Source organism: Dermacentor albipictus, chromosome 1, assembly GCF_038994185.2.
Source record: "Dermacentor albipictus isolate Rhodes 1998 colony chromosome 1, USDA_Dalb.pri_finalv2, whole genome shotgun sequence".
NCBI lineage: Eukaryota > Metazoa > Arthropoda > Arachnida > Ixodida > Ixodidae > Dermacentor > Dermacentor albipictus.
Window position 1 is genome coordinate 375,785,212 of NC_091821.1, and position 21,176 is coordinate 375,806,387.

Consider the following 21,176-nt stretch of genomic DNA (forward strand, 5'->3'; position numbering starts at 1 on the left):
ATAATAATAATAATAATAATAATAATAATAATAATGAGAAGAAGAAGAAGAAGAAGAAGAAGAAGAAGAAGAAGAAGAAGAAGAAGAAACACGGATCGGAGGTGGGGGGTTATTCTGTAAGAGTCTACCTAGTGGACTGTTCATTTAGGCTACTGCTGATTGGCTAGGGCTGCTCGTCTCCTCCTCGCTCGTATAGCTGCATGCAATCAGCAGCGGCCGAAATGGGCAGTCCACTAGGTGGACTCTTACAGAATACCCCCCTAGGTGAATTGTAGGTAGGCTATGGGGAAAACAGATTCCAAAATAAGTGGGAGAAAAGTGATGATTGATACAACGATTTCAAGGGATAACAAAACAGAAATAATCGAACTGAGCAAGGCAATCACACATAGCCTTGAAGGACGCCCTGAGCGGCAGAACCACCACTCCCGTTACTGTGCCCAAGAACCACATAATGAAGATGAAAGAGAAAAAAATCTTAGTCGACAAAGCGGTGTTTCAAAGGTATTATTTGTACGTTCTATTTTTATGTGCATTAAAAAACGCCTACTAACTACAGAAAAAAAAAAGAGCTCAACTGTGATCTAATGGCGGGGGGTGAGAGGTACTTTTCAAGTTATGACTTTAGTTGGAACCCTCTCTCCGGAAGGCCCTTTTCTCTGCATAGCGCCAATGCTTTAGCCTGCTTCGTTTTTCTATCTTCTCTTTCTTCTTTTTTTCATGAAACTTTATTGAGGTAACTTTACAGTTTTTGTAACGACTAGCAACACGCCGTGCCTATAGTGCTGCTTTATAGGAATGTGCGGATCTCCGAAAATCCCGAATAATCTCCTATTCAATTCGATCTACATAAGATTGGAGCAAACGTGCGATAAGCTTTATCCCGGCGGCGGTAGTGGATGCAAAGTGCAAAAAGAAATATGTACAGTGAAGCAAACATCACTCATGAAGCCAGACTTTAGCTTATAAATCGCGATCATTCGCACCTTCCCAAGAATAGAGGTCTGCGAACAAACTGGCTATTTACTCCGAGCATTCCATATTAACATATGATAAACAACACTTCATAATGTGTAATTTTATGGCAGGAACTTGCTGACTTTATACATGCTAGCGTATGAACATAATTTTATTGTAATTGTGAAATCGAAAGGTATGTTTATTCGAGAAGTATTCGATATTTGATTCGATTCGTTTCTGGCGCCATTCGATTCGTATTCGATTCGGTTTCAAATATTTCTCTTTGCACACTCCTAGTGCTTTCCCTCTGGGGTTTTGCACTCTAAGCAGGGATCGACCGTCTCATTAAAAGAAATGAAAAAAAAGCGAGAAAAAAGAAAGAAAAATTCTCTCATCGTTGACCCGTTCACTTACCTACGTGTTCTATCTTCCCCTTTTCGAATAAAGATTTATCATCCTAATTATCATCATCACCGTTGTCGTATTTTTACTTGTGGAGCAAAAAGCATTTTTATATTGAAGTGATAAAACCGAGAACAACGATGCAAGGTCCAACCACGCTCGAGGTCATCTTGGTGCTAGCAAACTGTTGTGCTAGCAACTAAGTTGTGCTAGCAAACTAAGCTCAATAAGACGCCCAACGCTCTTCTTTGAAAGCGCGTGCCTGGCTTGAATACGTTTTCCAAGCATGCAGTAAATTGCATTGGAGAGATTGTGTCTCCTTACCTGACTCCATTCTTTATAGGTATCTTTCTAATTTTCTTGTCGAGTACCAAGGTAGCTGTGGCATATATGTAGATATTTCCCAAGACAATCCCATATGCCTTCTGTACTCCTTGGTTACGTAATGGTTCTATGACTGCTGGTATGTCTACTGAACCAAATGGCTTTTCATAACTCAGGAAATCCACAAGGAGAGGTTGATTCTACTCTCCCAATTTCTCGATTACCTGATTGATGACATGGCTATGATCCATTGTAGATCAATTGTATTCTATCCCTTCCTGAAGCCAGCCTGTTCTCTTGGTTCACAGAAGTCACGTGTTGCGCTTATTCTATTGGAAATTGGTGAATATTTTAGACAATACTGAAATTAAGCTAATGGACGTATAATCACTCAATTCTTTAACGTCTGCCTTCTTGTGGATTAGTGTAATGCTGCCAGTCTTCCAGTTCTCTGGAACACTTGAAGTCGTGAGAAATTGCGTATACAGGGCCGCAAGCTTTTTAAGCATGATACCTCCTTCATCTTTCATTAAATCGACTGCTAGTCCATCTTCTCCTGCCGCTTTCCCCCGTTTCATGTCTTGCAAGGCCCTTCTAACTTCATCGCTAGTTAAAGAAGGAACCTCTGTATCCTGTTCATTACTGCTTGGCATGAAGGTAGTGTGGCTGCTCTGGGTATTGTAGAGGTCAGTATAGAACTCTTCCGCTGGTTTTACATTATCTTCGAGATTCCTGATGATATTACCCTACTTATCTTTCAGTGCCCATATCTTCGCTTGTCCTATCCCAAGTTTTTTTGTCACTGATTTCATGCTGCGTTCACTTTTTTACTGCTTGTCAGTCTTTCTCACGTTATAATTACGTATATTCCTCACTTTCTCCTTGTCGATATGTTTTGACAGTTCCGCGAATTGTACCTGATCTCGTGAGTTAAACACTTTCATGCTTTGTCGTTTCTTTATTAGGTCCTTTGTAACTTGGGACAACTTGCCTACCTGTTGCCGTGGTGCCTTGCCTCCCACTTAAATTGCTGCTTCTGAAGCAAGCCTAGTTAGAGTTTCCTTCGTTATCTCTTTGTCATCTTCATCTTTCTGTTCTAAAGCTGTATGTTTGTTTGCAAGCACCAAGCTTAAAAGACCTGCTTTTACCCTTACTGCGTATATGTTGACCTCTTTCTTCTCGACTAATTTTACTCTTTCTCTTTTCATATTGAGGGAAATCCTAAACCTCACTAACCTGTGATCACTGCACTTTATCCTGCCTTACACTTCTTAATCCTGGACTACGCTGGAATCGGCGAAAGTATGAAATTTATTTCATTTGTTGTTTCTCCATTAGGGCTTTTCCAGGTTCACTTTCTGGTGCTACTCAGTATTCATTATTCGGAGCTTATTCGTTCCGCCGAATACCTCCCGCATCTGTCCTCTAGTGTTCCCAGAATCAATGCCACAGTTTCCAATCGCTTGTTCACCAGCTAGCCTTTTCCCCATTTTTGCATTGAAGTGTCCCATGACTACATCATACCGATTTTGCACTTTTCTCATCGCCAGTTCAACATCTTCATAAAATTGTTCTATTTATTCATCCTCGTGACTGGAGGTTGGAGCGTAGCCTTTTGCTACCTTTATTCTATACCTCCTATTCAGCTTTATTACGACTACTGCTACGCTCTCATTAATGCTGTAGAATTCTTCAGTGTTCCCCGCTGTGTCCTTATGTGTTAGGAATCGTACACCTTACTGCTTCCTATCTGGGAGTCCTATATTCCTCTATAGCAGAGGACGTGGCTGTTGGTCAGCACTGTGTAAGCCTCACTAGTTCTTCTTATTTTAGTAAGGCCACTGATATCCCAAACAATGCCCGATAGTTCCTCAAAGAGTCCTGCTAAGCTAGCTTCACTCGAGAGAGTTCGGGTGTTAAACGTTGCCAGGTTCAGGTTCCAGGGGCGGCCTGTCCGGGTCCAGAGATTCTTAGCAACCTCTGTCGCGTCGCATGTCTGACCGCCACCTAGGTCAGATTGTGCGCAGCCGCTGGTAACTGAGGGCCATGTGTTAACTGTAGGAGTCATGAGGGAGGCTGTGGCCGAATACTGCACCGAGAAGGCCAGTTCCTGTTTTGCTGAGGGAATGTCTTTGTTGAAGCTTAGTGGGCCCTCCTTATTTGGTTGCACTTGGACTAGTATAGCCCGACAGGCTCGAGGCATTTTTCCCCGATGCAGGCGCCCCTCCAACCCTGGAGGTGTGGTGAGCTGGAGGAGGGTTTCAGCTTCCAACTTAAGACTTACGCCACCGCCTCAGTGACATAGCTACAAATACAGTTACTTAAGGTAGCCTCAGTTACGGCACGTGAACCCACCGCCGCCTTTGGTGACAGAAAACAAGTAGTAAAAATTATGACATTTCACGTGCCGAAACCACTTTCTAATTATGGGGCAGGCCGTAGTGGGGTACTGCGGAAATTTGGACCACATGGCGTTCTTTTACGTGTACATAAATCTATGTACACAGGTGCTTTCGCATTTCGCCCCCATCGAAATGCGGCCTCCATGGCAGGGATTCGATCCCGCGACCTCATGCTGAGCAGCCTAACACCATAGCCACTAAGCAACCACGGTGGGTAAAACAACTAATAAGAAGTAAGAACACATTCGAGTGAGAATGCCAAGTAATGTAATGAATGCCTCTTGAGCATGCAGGCTTTCGCCTTCACCCTCTTTGGCGTGTGCTGAAGTGACTGTCAGTTTTCTTTTTTCTTTATTTATCTTCAAGAAGAGCCCTACACACTCCCTACTTCGAAGGAACAGCCAAGTGACACGCTCCTTGTCGAAGGCGCGCGTCCCAGACAACGCGGCCTCGCGGCTGAGCTTCTCGAGCAAACTGTTGACGAGTCCGACGGCTCGCGCAGCGCGTGCAGGACTACTAGTGGCGACGCCTGCGCGAGGACGGGCATCGCTCGTTCTCGTCTTGCACCGAAGAGCAACTCGAGGCGCCCATTCAGGGCCTTGCGCAGCTTGACCGGAATCATGCGGATGCGGCTGCAAGCTGCTGCTCTACTGTCGAACATTTCAAGATACCGAGAAAGATGGGGCCACACACGAGACCAACTGACGAAAATAGCGCGGGAACGAGAAAGATGGGGCCACACGCCAGACGCACTGAGGAAAACAGCGCGGGAAATAGAGTATGCGCACTCCGGACAAACACGTTGTCTAATGTCTTCGGGGCGCTTGCGACACGAGCGAGGCGTGCAGAGTCGATGCCATTTATAGCATGGCGAGCGTGGCCGTGAGCCTCTACAATCTCATCGCGAATGCGCAACAACTCGTCCGTCGCAGCTGTCGTGACAGGGGCGGTGCGGGAAGTGAAGTGCGGATTCGGCATGCGTCAGCTTTAGCACTCTCCAGTCGCGCCGCTCGATCTTCTGTGACGGTCGCTTATATTTTGTGCAAGAAGGAAGATGCGATTGTTTCAGAAAAACGCGTGCGAACAAAGGCGTGCGCAATGGACGATGCGTTGATGTATCTTTTTTTTCTTTTTTATAGTTGTCATGGAAACCTAGAATTTTAACTCGTATTTGACGTGCTTTACAAATAATGCCTGTTTGAATTTGTTTAGTACTTCGCTAAAAGCTGCTATGAGACAAGATGCCTAAATGCTGTCATAATAATAATAATAATAATAATAATAATAATAATAAATCTGGATCAGCGAAAAGTAAAAAGAGACGTGCTTTCAATCGCCACTGGAATTCAGTCGAACGGATTATTGTCAAGTCATTACTGTCATAGTAAACTGATAACATTATGAACAGTTGAAGCGCTGAAAAGAATACGAGCAGTAGGGTCACCAGCTGCAGCGTGAAAGTTGCTGAAACCACTTAAGTCACTGAAGTCAGCGTGGAAGAAAAGGTTGGGTGTTTCGGGAGGGCCATGCGACAGAAAGATACCAGTAAAACAGAACAACCAGCTCCAATAGAGTGTCATGATTAGCGCGGCGTTGCATGCAACTGAAAGTGAACAAAAATTAACAATCATAAAAAGCCAGGCGCTCAAGGAGAGGATGAGCTGAACATGCGTGGTGACACAGGGAGAGGAACAGTGCGGAATGGTTACAATCGAGGAGTGCTCTAATTCTCAGAGATAGTAGGGGAGAACGGAGCTGCAGTGGGAAGAACACTTGAACGGCTCTTCAAAAGAAGTGGCGTATACTGTGTATAGAGTGCACAACACCCTGGTGTCATTGTTTGTATAATTTTCACATGTCCACTTGAATGATATGCATGGATTCTGACATCGGTTCAATCTTTTATGAAAATAAATTTTCGGTGGAGACTTCCTTCAGTTGGAGTTCGTTTATTCCACTGCAGTGTACACTCATTTTTCTTAATATCGTTTAGGCAATCACCGAGTAGAAAACTATTAGTAGTTATTCAAGGTGACATTGCGAAGCGGGCAAGAAAATGATGCGAATGATTTTTGATGCATGGTCTACAGCAGTGTTTTTTTATTATTCGCAAGGTTAAGGGCTTGGTGTTCTGACCTGAGCCGTCCCAAAAACTGATCCACCGCAGTGGCTAAGTGGCTCTAGCGTTCTTCTTCTTTAACCCTTAGTACTAACGGTGTCGCTGAAGATTACATTGTGAATCTGCAAAGTTCCTCGAAGTCTGCCAAGTGTTTTCTCTCCTGCACTTTACCTGCACTTTTCTTTTCCCTTTTTCTCGCACGATCCTTCAAGTTCTGTATCTAAATCGTTCCCGTTCCTAAAGGTGTGCTATCAGTTCCTTTCACACAAGTGTGTTACGATGTGGCATACGCACAAGGCATCACTTACTACTGGTGACAGCATTATTGAAATACAATAGTTGGTTTGTTTTTGTTACGAGTAACTCATGTTTTATTTTTGCATTATACTACGTGTGTTCCTATGCTTAGCTATTTATCTATTCTTTATATTTGTTTAATTGTTTGCGATTGCATTCCTTTATCTAGTCAGTGCATTTCGCCCATGCCTGCTCCAATGCTGTTGAGCCCTGAGGGTAATAATAAATGAATTAATGAAATAACACGACGCGTAGTGATGTACTGGGGCCGTGTTCGAATGCAGTCAAGGGAGCGCCGAAAAACGCTTTAGTGTTACATGCTTGTGCAACTTAACCTAACTTCGGCCACATTCATCCGGTGGCTATTTTCTTTGATCCTCTGTATAACACTCTCGTTTGAAAGGCGCCTTGTCCTCTCTTTGTTGTTTCTTAATTGGTGTGGTGTTTCTGTTGGCGCTTCATGTTTTGAAATCTTTTGAAAATGAAAGGCAGAAATTACTGAGGTGCATAATGGTAGGAAGGATATCGGGGACTTAAGAAGGGTCAATGAAACAGGTGACTGCAAAAGTTGCTCTGAGCTGGAGTTGGCGCGGTCGAACAGAGGTACAGCAAACTTGGAGGAACAGAATACGCTCAAAGGGGCGCCAGAGGTATTCGGAACGTTATGTTTGTATGTGAAAAGAAGATGAATAATTCCGTGACACAATCTTCCTCGCTTACCCTTTGTTCTGCCTTTCTATGGCAAGCACACACAGCTAGCGGTCCACTGCGATCCGTTTGCAAGATGTCAAAGTTCTGGTTCTCGTCGTTATTGTAATCTTTTTGATATTTTTTCTTCTTTGGTTTCGGGGGAGAAGATGCTCAGTGGTAGTCTGAAGTTCAATCATTCTTTTTCTGCACAGCACAACTTTCTTCCCTTCTGCGGGATTTATTTTTCCCCCTTGGCAAGGAGAGAAGCTTCAAGGGCCACTTGGCGAAAGTTACCGAAGAGGACGACAGGCGATAGCTTTCGATGGAAACGCGCGCAAGAGGCAATATACCGTCCCGTGCCAGTGTGCTCGCTCACAGTTTTTTCGCTCTCATCCCTTTCTGGAGTTTGTCGCGTCTGCGGTCACGGCGTCTTCACCTTTTCGGCCGAGATTGACTGATAGAAGACATTGCCTGCATGGTCGTTGCGCTTATTCGCCCGTCAACTTCGATCAACTTTTCGCCCGACCGCTGAAAAGGAGATAGCAGAAAGCGCAGCAGAAGGTGTGGACAGACGCTCTTCACTCAAGTTCTGCTTGAAAGACTACGAACAGAAAACTAAGCCTGCTACCCTTTCCTTCATTTTGTGAACTTTCTTCAACGCCCTTCTGCTATACTTGCTGTGGTGTCAGCTGCGGTTCCGTAGTCATCTTTCTCGAAGCTTCTGCTGATCCAGCTCATTTTTCTTTACTTTCTCTTGAAGAGTGTGCTCCGCGGTGTTCTTGAAATAATCGAGAAGTCGCGAAATCTATAGCCGTTCCATCGCGGTCGACGTCTATACCATGACTACTGCGTTCCGTCTGCCTGGCTTAGAAAGATTTAAGCAAGAGTGTAAGAAAGCCACTGTGCCTGTCTTTTCGTTTTTTTTTGTACTCCCTAATGTTATTTTTTCACCCATGCGCGAGAATTCAGGCCACAGAGCAAGAAGTTGAATTCGTAAACTCAAAGAAAGTTTCTGAATTGTGAAATTCGCAATCCGGAGACGGTGCGCGTCGTCATCTGTCACTCTTATCCTCAACGTCAATTGGCTCGCTCTTGCGCTGGTGCTAGTGTCATCATTTTCGAGGGCTGTGAGCCCGAGGCATACGGTTTCAGTTTGATCCTTAACGGGCCAGTGCATTCTGAAAAATCCGTTCTTTCTTTCGCGTCGCGAACGTAGAAATATGTGGGAATCATAGCTCGTCGCTTCTGTAGAACAATAAGTTTGATATGTCTGGCTGGCCAAAACTGCGGTAAAGTGCGCTTGTTGAACTCTTCTAGAAGGAATCGTTGTCTGCAGAGCATAAAAAAAAAGTTTAGTAGGAGAGTCTAACGTCGCTTGTCAGTTTGTCGTTGACGACGTTGATAAATGACGCTAGAATCGACATGGTGATGGAAAGGCGGTAGATTTTTTTTATGGCATGAACTTTGAAGGTGAAGAATTACATAGAGGTTATTTCAAATTACGTATAACCTAGTTTTAGGTTAAAAAAATTACGTTATGTGCGATTTCTTTTCATGTCAACTACACAGGCCACGGTGGTTCCGTGACTATGGCGCTGCGCTGCTGAGCATGATGCCGCAGGTTCGATGCCCACTCGCGGCAGAACAGCGCACGCATTCTGATGGGGACAAAATGCCGTAACACTCGCGCACCGTGCTTTTAGCGAGCACTGAAAAAATCCTAGGTGCAGGAAATAGTGCAGAGTCCTCCACCACGGCGTCTCTCGAAAAAACCACTGTGCAGAAAATGAAGTCCACAATTCATGAAGGCTTCCTAAATTGGTAGAACATTGGTAAAAATAAAAAAAACAGCAACGCACTTGCTAGTGGAGTGTTTGTTGTTGGTCTAGTTGGTGAAGAATAGTTTTTTAAGGAAAGAGTCACGCAAATTGACATATTTACTGGAGGAATCCTGGAACCTTTATGTGAGAAAAAAAAATCGTAATCACGTATTCAATGGCTCCTCCGTGGCCAGTTTAAGCGCGGCAATTGGCTGCATGCTGCAGAAAAAAGAAGTTTTTGCGGGTAATGTGTGACCTTGTGTGAGGTCTTTCTCCCATGCTCATCGTGTTTCTTACATGTGATTGTGTCCTCCGCCCAAAGTTGAAAAACGGTTAGCATGTAGCGGCGAACGTACCGTTTGTCCCAAACACCTTTGTTCTGAAAGCCTTTCTATCTGCTCACTTATTCCCATAAACTTCTTTCCGAAAATAAGACCTTAAACGTAGGTGAAAAAAAAGTAATAATTTCTAATGCCTTTCAGATATTCTCAGAATTTTAGCCCCCGATGCCGTAAGTCGCAACAAGCGAGCTCTCAGATCATGACAACAGTGTCCGTTTGGTACTGGCGCCGCGTAAAATTGCGGAAGATGATCCCTCGCAATAATGCAGTTGCGCGTTCCGACTAGTGGTCGTTTTTTTCTTTCGAGGCATTTCAGAGGAGTAAACTTTTAAGGAGGTGACCGGCGGGGCTCCAGCTTCCGGGTGGTTAATCTAAAGATGGCCCTTCGTTGGACGACAGGGCAAATTCATTAGACCGCACCAAACGAGAAATCGATGGCCCCCGAGCATAGTCTTTATTCTCACGTCTGTCATGGGTGCGTTAGTATATGCTCCCGTTTTCCGTTCGATTGAAAGCGTTGCTGCTGATGCACACGCGCAGAGCTTTGCCGCTGCTCGTCTGACACATCTGCAAGTCCTTGCTAAGAATCGTCTGGCTAACATTGCGGGCATCCGGATGTTGCTTGGCCTTTAACGCCGCTACAAAATAGATGTATCATTAAGACATTGATCGAGCTAAAACAGAGGAAATAAGAAATTGAGAAAATAAGAAATAAGAAATTGCAGTAAGGTGCGAAATGAAAATTAAACACCTCGATATGAAGACAGCATCTTGCACAGAGTATCCCAATTCAACTAGTCATGAAGCTAGCTATGCGCATGCTCTCTCACGAAATGCCAGTTATCTGTACTTTTATATTACGCAAATGGGAGCAACAGTGGCATAGAAAAATGATCCCGTAGAAACCACGGATGCCTCTTCAAAGTCGAAATAAGCGCATCAGCTGCCCCCGCCTTCTAGTGCACAATATTCTCCGTAAATAACATTTCGAGCACGTCTCCAATTACAGACTGTTCAACTCCCTCCCGAATGTCGTTACACACGAGCCCGAGAATAGGCTCATTTACTTTTGTACGTCCTGCGTAAAAAGTGTGGGATGTGCCGAGGTACAAACAGACACATCCAACCCAAAGGACGGCACTCTCACAACGCCGTCTCAAGGACGGACGCTGCGGCAAAGATTCGAAAAGAGAACCCGTTCGATTCTGCTGCGCTTCTTCACGTGCCCAGCCCAACGTGTTCACATAGCCCAATTATTCTTGCCTAGCAACGCGTACACTTCCGTGTAGACGAAAGAGTTTCGGAAGGCAAGCCAATTATAACGCTTCTACAGTTGGGTTCTTGTACTATGATTTCGGCAGTGTTGTGTTTTTTTCTCCTTTCGTCTTTCAGGGAGTATGTCAAGTTCCTAAGCTGGCCTCATTATGGCCACGCGCACAGCCATTTTCTTTACCTTATATAGAGGGCGGAACAAAAAAGAGACGAAACATCTCTCGCAAAAAAATTATTATATGTATATATATATTTCGGCATGGTGCGCTCGTGGCTCCTCAAAGCAATTATTTTCGCCTCCTTCTGTAACGTCGAGAAAATGTGAATGTCGCTCCTTTAGCCTTCCTTACATTTTGCCTTATTAGTGATTTTTGTCTAATCCGTTTCGTTGTGGGTTGATTTTCTTCTTTTTCTTCGATTCTCGGCAATAATGAGAGTGTACGACGTTGTTCGTTTATACAACACGACCTACGCATAGCTGTTACGCGAGCGGTGGTCCTCGAACCAGGGGAGTTTAATCAAAAGCAAAAGCTGCAGTAAGGCTTCATTTGGCGAATAATTTATCGGTAGCCTGTTTGGTGAAATCTGAGAGCGCAGGAGCACGACAAGGAAATAAAAAAAAGGTAATTATCAAGTGTGAGCATGCTGAGAATGAGCACTAGGGCTACTAGAAAATCAATCAATCAATCAATCAATCAATCAATCAATCAATCAATCAATCAATCAATCAATCAATCAATCAATCAATCAATCAATCAATCAATCAATCAATCAATCAATCAATCAATCAATCGAAAAGATAGTGGTAATACGGCAAGTGAGCTGAAAAAATGCGGAGCTGCTCTGCACCAACGCGCAAACACCAAGAAACCGCAGGAATGGGTGAACGTCGCGCGTGTAACACAGATTGAGATATGCAATATTGTGCCTTGCTGTCAACGAGAACTAATCACTCCTCGTCTCAAGCGTCAGTAAGAATACAGGAGCGTGACTTTCGGTGCGTATGCGTGTATGCACTACGTAGGGTTGCGACGAATGTATAATAAATGATATACATAAACAAACCTAAAAACTCAAGTGGTACTTCATAGTTTCAGACGATTATGACACGCGTATTGCTCTCTACATCGCTCCATTGTAATTGAATTATTACTGCTACTCGAAAGTTCTGGCGCCGTTCCTGCTTTGTGGATTATTTCGGGAACGCTTTGAAGTGTTCAAGTGGGCGGCGTACGTCTTAACAAAAGAGGAAATGACAGAAACCATGGCCGTAATTGGCTTGAAGCTGCGCAGCAGCGCTAGACTCAGTACAACGCAATAAATCATTCGACATGAATGTCTGAAACCACAAGCACTAACACCAAACGATTCAGTATATACTACCCGTCAGTACAGTGGTAGCTTATTGATATGAGTGATTGAGTTTCTTCTAGCAATTTTAATATGTGAAACCATATATGCTCAAAGTCTCCTCAAAGCACCTGCCACGTGTTGCATTTGACTGCCACCGTTACACGGCGCGACTGTCACGATGCGACAAGCCGTCACTTCTGTACTTAAATTAAGGTGTCGCTGTGAAGGTGGGAACTTGCATTGCTAGGACCGAGTAGGTAGAATATCATATTTTTTTCGTTGTTCCTCCTTCTACCTCCTCACAAGCCAACACGAAGGCGTGTTGGGTATCGGCACTCAACGCCTTAGTTGGCCTGCTCAGGTTCTTAAGGACTTGTGCGACCGACTTTGACAGTTGTAGCGCGTTGCTTGACGTTATTTGTGCTGCATTTTTTCTCTTTAAGATGTTTCATTCCTTTTATCACCTTTTATTGCCTTTCTCCAGGACAAGGTAGCCAACCTATAGACGTCAGACTGGAGTTTTTCAAGACGCGTAGCGCCAACTGCCGGGGCAAAGAGGCAGTAATTGAGTAGTGCGAAGCCCGACTCCCTTGCTAAATTGCATATGCCACAAGCGACTGAGAAACAACGATTTAACTAGATTTTGGTTCATATTGCGAGTGTTTTGTGCATTTAACACACAGGCAGAGAGCTATGGATTTCTACGTTAGTCGGACGCGCCGCCGAACTGCCATAAAGCGCTTGCTGGCTCTCTTCAGACTGATGGCGGAAACGACGGCAACCGCGATAGCTCCACACGATACGAAGAAACGCCGTAATCGACGCTACTGTTGTGTTGTAAATTGCCATGAACGTAAAGGACTGAATAACAACGTCCAGTTTTACCGATTTCCGTCGCGATCGTATGAAAGGGAAAGGCGAGAGCGCTGGGTACTGGCCGTTCAACCTGTTGGGTAATCGAATAACTTGCATTTCCCACAACATAGCGGCTCGCATGAAAAAGTGTGGCAATTTTGTTCTGCTGTAATTGTTTTGCGTAGCCCTGACGGAGGACCATGGTAACCAAGCGAAAACTTAAGAATCTGCAGCCGCCACTTCGGTGGCAACAGACGAAAAACATTGCGAACCAGCCTGCGTATGTGCGATTGATATTTCTACCTGTTAACAGACGTCCGCCTCCGCTTTACTCAACAAGTGGAACGGAGAGATTTGGCAGGTCAGTTTAACCAAACATTTTGGTTCGTTTATGAATTCAAAATCCTGTTCTAGAGCATCGTTGTATCGCGAGCTCATTTCTACTTTCGGTATTTTGTATATGTCCTGCGCTGATACAACAAGCACGTTTATCAATGTGCTGAGCCTGCTCGACTGCGTTTTTCAAATGTGAGCAATAAAGTTGCTGTACGAGCACTGGATGAGTAATTGAGAAGCAACGCACGTGTGTTAAGAGAAAAAATGTCGCGCTTATTTACATTGATTTGTTCGCGCTTGTTGCTCGAAGCGTCTGCGAAATGTGCAAAGGTACTAAGCGATGCTGTAGCTCCTGCGAGAAAAAAAAAATATGCGGAGCGTAGGCACAGTAGGAAGCTTACTTTCGTTATGATCGCCCGCTGTTTGCTGCCTTGGAAAACGTTTTCTGTCTGCTGCCCTGAAAAAGGCTATTGAAGGATTTACTCTCTGCAAATAACTGCGAGAAAAAAACATTACGATAATAACATGCATAAAAATATAGGAGATACCCAATCTTGTGTTCAGGACATTTTCAATATGAAACAATTTGAAATGCTTAGATTTTTATGCTGATATGCCTATAAGCAACCCTGATGCTCTCTGTACTTGCGAGCTGCAGCACGCCGAAATAACACCTAGCTGAGACTTTTTTTATATTGTACACGTACTTCGCCCTGCTGAGCCTCCTCCCTTTTCGAAGCGTGGATGGGCGGAAGAGGCTTTCCAGGTCCTTGATTTTTAGGAAACCGTGCCTCAACACAACCGAAAGAGGAGGGTCTATTGTGGCCTATGCACCTTCGCTTGTGGACAGCTCTCCTTGCACTACTCAGTTCGCGCTAAGTCTGCGATGGGGGCGCTGGTGACGGGTTTTCCCGCAGCGCCGCCTGGGCAGAGTCTGAGGTCTACACTTACGCTGGCTAACCTCCCTGTTTTTTCCCTGTCTTTCTTCTTGTCCTTGTATTTTCAGCAATAACAAGATGCTCACCCAAGCCTATCGACGAAAAAGATCGCTTGCGCACTTAGCGACTGTGTTCGTGTAGTCGATTATGAATAAAATTTAAACAAATAAAACAAGGAGAGGCGCGCTAGGTGTAGCCTGTTATTCTATTGTCAGATCTCCTCAAACGAATCCGCGCGTTCTCTCAGAGCCAGTTTTCGAAAGGAATAGAATGCATTTGTCAGGGACGAGCAGCAAAAGTTCACGATAAAGAAATATATGCTGTCTGGCAGTGGCCCCACGGCTGGAAAAGGCCATTCCTCCACGAGTAGCAGACCCCCTCCATTAGAGGCCTGTCTCCGCGGGTTTTCCCAATCTAGAAAACGCACGAAGCCAGAATTTGATTTGCCTGGAATGCATGTACCCTGCTATTCTATCGGGGCGTTTGGAGCCTTTTTATTTTTTGTCTCCAAGCATTCCACATGTTGCTTTTATTGTAGACGAAACAGTTCTCTACTTTCTTTTTTTTTTCACCTTGTCCACCTACATTGCGCACCCTCAAATGCTCTGTCTTCGACGGAAGAGGTGGAACATTGACATCTTGGTGTATAATTTACACTGCTTGGCTGACGTCCTACAAGCATGTGCACATAGAGCTCGCACGACAAGTGTAAGGACTACCCAGTGTGTGCTTAAATATAAGAATTAACGAAAGAAAATGTACTCAAAAGTGGTTAAGAGCGTGATTGCCTTAATAGCGCAGAGAAGACGACGACACAAGAGAAAACAACAGAACAAGCGCTGTCTCTAGTCTCGTCGTCTCCCCCGTGCAATTAAGGCAACCATGCATAATTACTAACCCACGAAAATTTCGTTTCTTGCATAGTTACGAGCAGTAAGCGTAGCGCGTTGTAGACGACGAGAAAATAAGCGGTGATGGGCACATTTGGATCCAAGTAATGGCAAGCAAGTGGGATGAGGTCGGGTGCTGTGATTGTTATCTGTCAATGTGATCAAACGTTGTTAAAGTTGTTTTGCGATTAAACATTGGTAAAGTTGTGTATGTTGCTGTCGTCACTTGGCATACGCGGCCGAATCCTTCGCCTGGGATAAAAAAAAAAAAAACGTTCATGAGCTTCGAAACAAATGTTGCGAGTTGGCAACAACTTTCTCCTCGCACATTTGACCGCGTCCGAAATGCGCTAGGTTGACTGCTCGTAATGAATCGCCAACAACTGCCACCTTAGTGAAGACAGGTGTTCAGTATCCACTTGGGGCTTCGTGATTATGTATCGTAATTCTTGCAGAGAGTATAGGGGGACACTCAAACAAGAAACCGAAAGAAACGTGCCCTTACCCATACCGCTGAGTATAACAAACTTGACAGAGATACTCGAAAGAAAAAAAAATGGCTGTGGCTTAGGTAAGGTTAAGCCCAGGATGCGAAGCATACTAGCCTTTATTTTAGTTGTTGAACCACTGTTTAGCCTGGTGAACTGCTGTTGCTTGGCTATATTTGGTTCGGCTAGACGAAGAAACAACTCATGCATTACTTCTTCGCCTTCAAGAGTGGAACGCGACAGCGTTCCCGTCGACCCGCCAAGGGGTGTAAGACAATGGGCTACAGGGCAGCGACTACGCGCCCCGCATTGGACGCGGTGAGCGTCGAGCAAAGCAGCGTTCGGCGCGGCAACGAAATGTGCGCCTGAGCAAGAGACGCACGCCTTAGAAACAGCGCGTTTCTAAGGCAACACCGCATTCACTAGAGGGGCTTTTGTACCGCTTTGAAGCGTTGTACTCGTGGCTCAGTGGTAGCGTCTCCGTCCCACACTCCGGAGACCCTGGTTCGATTCCCACCCAGCCCGTCTTGCAAGAGTTGAGCCAAAGCCACTTCTCCTCTGTCGTGACGTCACGGTGTCACGTGATTTCATGGTCACCGCCGCGCCTGAGGAGCTGGGTTGAGCCCTCGTAATATGCTTCGCATAAAAATTGCCTCGCCATCCCGGCCCTGCGAAAGTGGATGTCCGGCGAAGCTTTTGAAAACCCCCACTGCAACTGCTGAGGGGGGTATGCAATGCTTTATTGCTTTAAGGTAATGCTAGTACCGGTAATTCAGAGTCATGCGAGTAATGGTAATTTTGACAGCATGCCGCCGTCCATAGCGGTGCTGCAACAACAGGCCCTTTTCCAAATCCCCATGTGCGGTCCCATGCAATGCGTATTTTCCCAACTATTGGCGGCAGTAGTCACGCTTCCAATGAAGACAGAGTGGTAGCTGCGCATGGTGGAGCTCGACTCTGGCGTATGCTTTCGTCACGAGAGTCACGCCAACACGTTTCATGTCTTGAGAGAACCAAACTGTGTTCGTATGTGCGGACTCCAAAAAATGACTGGGTCCCCTTTGCCGTCGCATGCTGCCTCGCGGGAAAGCTAGCTTTACAAGTATGAATACGGTGTATTAGTTTGCACTGATATCGACACTTTGGGAGCAATGCCCATTACAATTGATGATTCCAAGATGGGGGCTTCCACACTGAAAGGACAAATTGCCGCTTTGCCCTTACTCAGTATTGAACTTCCGCCCCGCAAGCCGCTTAGTGACCCGTATGCAACACAGTATCACTGTGTGCGTGCGGTGCGCTTTTGTTGTGTTTGAGTTTGCGTCTGTTGACGCTTCGTCAAGAGAGAGCCTCAGGCGGCGCCATTGATTTTCTCATTATTCGTCATGTGCGGTTTAGTCACAGCGGGTTTAGACACATCAACGAGTCCTTGTGGGCATGCCGGAAGATTGCGATTAAATAAACAAAGCAATATACAAGTACACGTGGACGAGGGCAAGACTGTGAGACATGCGCTTATGTGGCCATAAAGTAAGCCACAGTTACGTACCTCCATTCCCAGGTGACTGCGGTAACGACAATAAATGGCCTTGGCGCGAGCGCGTTTCAGCGCAACTACCGGAAGCATTTAGCTGTTGGCGCTCTGGGGTGCGGTACAGGAAGCCTTAGCCAATAAATGCGTGTATATAGGCTAGACAGGCACGCGACACGAAGTTAAAGGAGAACATTATGGCAAGGGATGTTCCTACATGGAACGGCAATCACGTGTTGTGGTGCCAAGCAGTAACACATTTAGGCACGTTAATAGGTGCCCTTTGGCGCTGCAGCTCTCCCCGTTTTATTTATTTTTATTCTGAAATTAAACGGCAACTATGGGGCACTAGTTACTACGCGTGTCCGAATAGCGAAATTTTTGCATAGAATTGAATAGGAATATTCCAGAAAGATGAGCTTGGGAATAGCTAACTTAATATCGAAAATTTTCAAATAAATATGAAGTAAGATTCGGCAGTGACAGTTACAATTACTTACGTGTGCGAATGGGAGAACATTATAGTCGCTTTGGTCAGTCAGTCAAGAACTTTATTGAAGTCCTGAGGAGTTTCAAGCCGAGTCGCTTTGGTGAAATGTTATTTTTTTGCACGCGTTTCTTTACGCAAGCGCTCGCCTGCCGTCCAACCGCCCTTCGGTAAGGCCAAATCAAAGCGCGCCAAGCTTCTCATCGGGCTCGCTTGTCCGCGAGGAGTTCGTATAACCCCGGACCGGGGTTCTCGAATAAAGTTTATTCTCTCTCTCTCTCTCTCTCGAAGGAGCGTCCAATGGCGTTCAGTTGGACATTACTGCATTCAATTTTAAACACTGATTTTCTACACTGGCGACGTGTCGCCGCCTCTTCCACACTGGCTTTGCCATCACGTGCCCAATGACGCACTAACAAGACCACACCTTTAGTCAGAGAGATGGCTGCGACAGGACGCGTGCACTGGTGCACGCACTAGGCACACGTTTAGTCGGCCAGAACCGGGGAACTGCTGTGGCGTCGGGGAAGCATGCTTTTCTCCCACTCCGAAGGTCCGTGGTTTGATTCCCACCCAGGCCGAAATTTACTGAACTTTCTTTTGAAACCCATTGATTTACTTCGTTTACCTGAACCTCCCTGAAAATTTTGACATCAATTCGAGCATTCTCGACGTGCTATGACTCTTTGCGCCGTCGGCCATTTTCGGTACCATGGCTCGGAGGGACGCCAACGGTTTTTCGCCTAATGAGGCATATGATGCTTTTGCATTAAAAATATAAAGGTTCTGTGAGTTCCCTTATTAAAAAGAAAGGCTTACTTACAATATTTGATACCTGTGATGTCGTTCACAACTGAATTTATTAACAACTGAGGAAATTGTAAGTGAGAAACAAGTGAAAATTGATCCCATCTGGTACACATGACGACAGTAAATAAAGAAAGAGCGCGTCGCTATAGATGCACTGAGTTTTATGTGCGTTCAAAGAGCTTAGTGTAATACTCCAGCACTGCTCATAGGTTTACAGGCATGAAAGCTGACGGAGATATTGCTCAAATAATTTGTAGATTTGCTTAAATCGAGGTAATCCCTACCGAATGACTAGATATGTTGAGCAAAAGTTAGGCACCCCATGCGTTTGCTCAGCGACTGGTGCATCTGAAACAAGCACTGTTCCCAGCATGCAGCTGGATCATGCTGAATACGATGCCCCTTGCATCGCATTTCCTCCTGCAGACTCTAATGTACGTGTCTCGCCCTTATATTGGAACTGAAGCGAATGTTCGGGAACTACCGAATAATACATTATCGAATCCAATGTGAATCAAATAGCACGGGCCTATTTAATTCGCATTAAAAATTTTAATTATTTCCATGCAGCCAATAACATGGGCCTTCTAGCTTTACTACTCACGACCGTCAGTACACTTACTTTTTCAACGGAAAAATTAAATCCAATCTTGTTTCGTAGCTCGTGTGAAGCTTTTGTGACGCTGGCAGTGTTATTCTTGCTTCAAAATAGTATTTAAAAGCCGTTTCCATTTTATTCTTAGTCTGAGTATTTCCTCAAAGAAATAGAAAGAGAAACACAGGAGAGGCTTGGACTTGTTGGTGGGCGTTGATGTTACCCGAAAAAAGAAAAATGATACGAGAACAAAACAAGGCACACAACATATGTGTGTTTTACTTTGTCCCTGTCTAATTTGTCACTGCTGATCTAAGAAAAGAAAGAAAGAAAGAAAGAAAGAAAGAAAGAAAGAAAGAAAGAAAGAAAGAAAGAAAGAAAGAAAAGGACTAATAGAGCGCAGCTGTAAGCTCTACCAAACGGTTTCGCATTCGCCATGCAGAAAGATGACACTTTCATACCATGCAGCGATGAATTCTTGTGCCGTGACGGCCGCAGATGTTACAGAAGAGTGATTGAGAAACTCGTACTTGGCCCAAAGGCTCAATTCTAGGAAAGCTGAGCTTTCTATGTCTGTGATGTCTTCACCGTTTCGGTTCTTCTACACATTTTACCAACCTGGTTTTTATTTTGTTTGCCACATGTTACGGTCGTCACTCTATCCGAAAAAAAAATAAAAGAATAAGGAAGCCGTTCTCGAAAGTTTTCAGTTCCGAAAGAAAGTGCACCGAAACTACGTTTGAACACACAAATGCCCTTTGCCGATGGTCCCGAGCAACAGACCTTGCGTAGCAACGCTCAGGTACCTGTGACGGCGGTTGGCGTTCACCTTCAGCATGCGATGCTGGGAGGTTAGCTCGACCCATAAAATGTTCTACAAAACTCACTAGGAGAAATTCTGGCGCTCCGATCGTTCCTATCGCTCTCATGGAAAATTGGGATCTTTAATGAAAAGACGAGTAACGATGCAGTATCAGTTAAACAGGAAGTCATAGCCACTGTCAAGCAATATAAGCACCTAGGTACACACATAAACCAAGGAAAATCCTATTCAAGCGTGCATCAAAATATTTTAAAAGTAAAACGAAAGTGGATTGCAGCAGTAATGAAAAATAGAGCCAGTGCGGCTGCAGTAAATACGAAGGGGTGCGAGGACCTTGGAAAAGTCTAGTGGTGCTAGCGCTATCCTCCGCAAATGAAATTCTGTACTATAAATAAAACAATATTGTCAGGGTTGGAGATTAACTCCAACGTGGGCCGACGAGCTTATGTTCCCCGCGGTAAAACAACAAGTGGGCCAGTGCAAGGTGACATGGCTAGGGCTTCTTTTGAAGTCAGAGAAGTGCAGAGTGATATTAGTTTTGAAAGACTAAGGATGGCATATGGATTAAAAGTAATGGCCAGCTAAAGTGCACGAAGATCTGTACCTCAAAAACGTGGACACGAAATGCAGGAAAAGTTCAAGAAAGTTTGCAACCAAGTACACGTTAACTGAAAGCTTAAATAGACGACTAGAAGCCATAAAAAAAGCAAGGGAGAGGAACAGAGACGGCCAATCGGATGCAAAGGATGGGAAGAAAAAAAGGACTAGGGATATTTACAAGAACGTGAAGGAAGAAATCTGGTGGGAAAATCTGTATGATAACCCAAAAGGGCGTGCCTTGCTACTTGAGCCCTGAGCTGGCTGCCTGAGGACAAAAACATACCGGAGCAAACATGTGCCACAGTATATGGAATGCGTGGGATGAAAAAAAAAAAGAAGCCAGAAACGACTTGGCACATCGTGATAGGACGTCAAGATATTGACGCAGTGATATCTGCAGGGAGTGTCCACCTTCCAGAAGCATTGGTATTGCAATAAGATACAGAGATTAACTGGTCAGCAGTCGAGATAAGTACAAGACAATCAGAGTATTGGTGAAAAAAAAGCAGGGAAGTGATTGATGGAGTTGGAGTCATTGCAAGCATAGGTAACGGTACAGTAAAGTGATAGAGGTTTTAAATACGAAAGTTAAGTTCGAGATCAGATGTGCCGAATGCTAGATAGCGAATGATGTAGTGAAATCTGAATAAATCAGGCAGGCTAGAGGACCATAGCTTCTCGCCCCGCTTCAGAAGGGATGCCCCTAAGCATCATCACCATCGTCATTATCATCGCCATCATCATCATCCTCATCATCATCACCGTAATAATCGATCAGCTATACCATGGTATTGATTGTTAGTAGCTTACACGTGCTTGTCTAACGTTCAGGCTTGTGTGCGG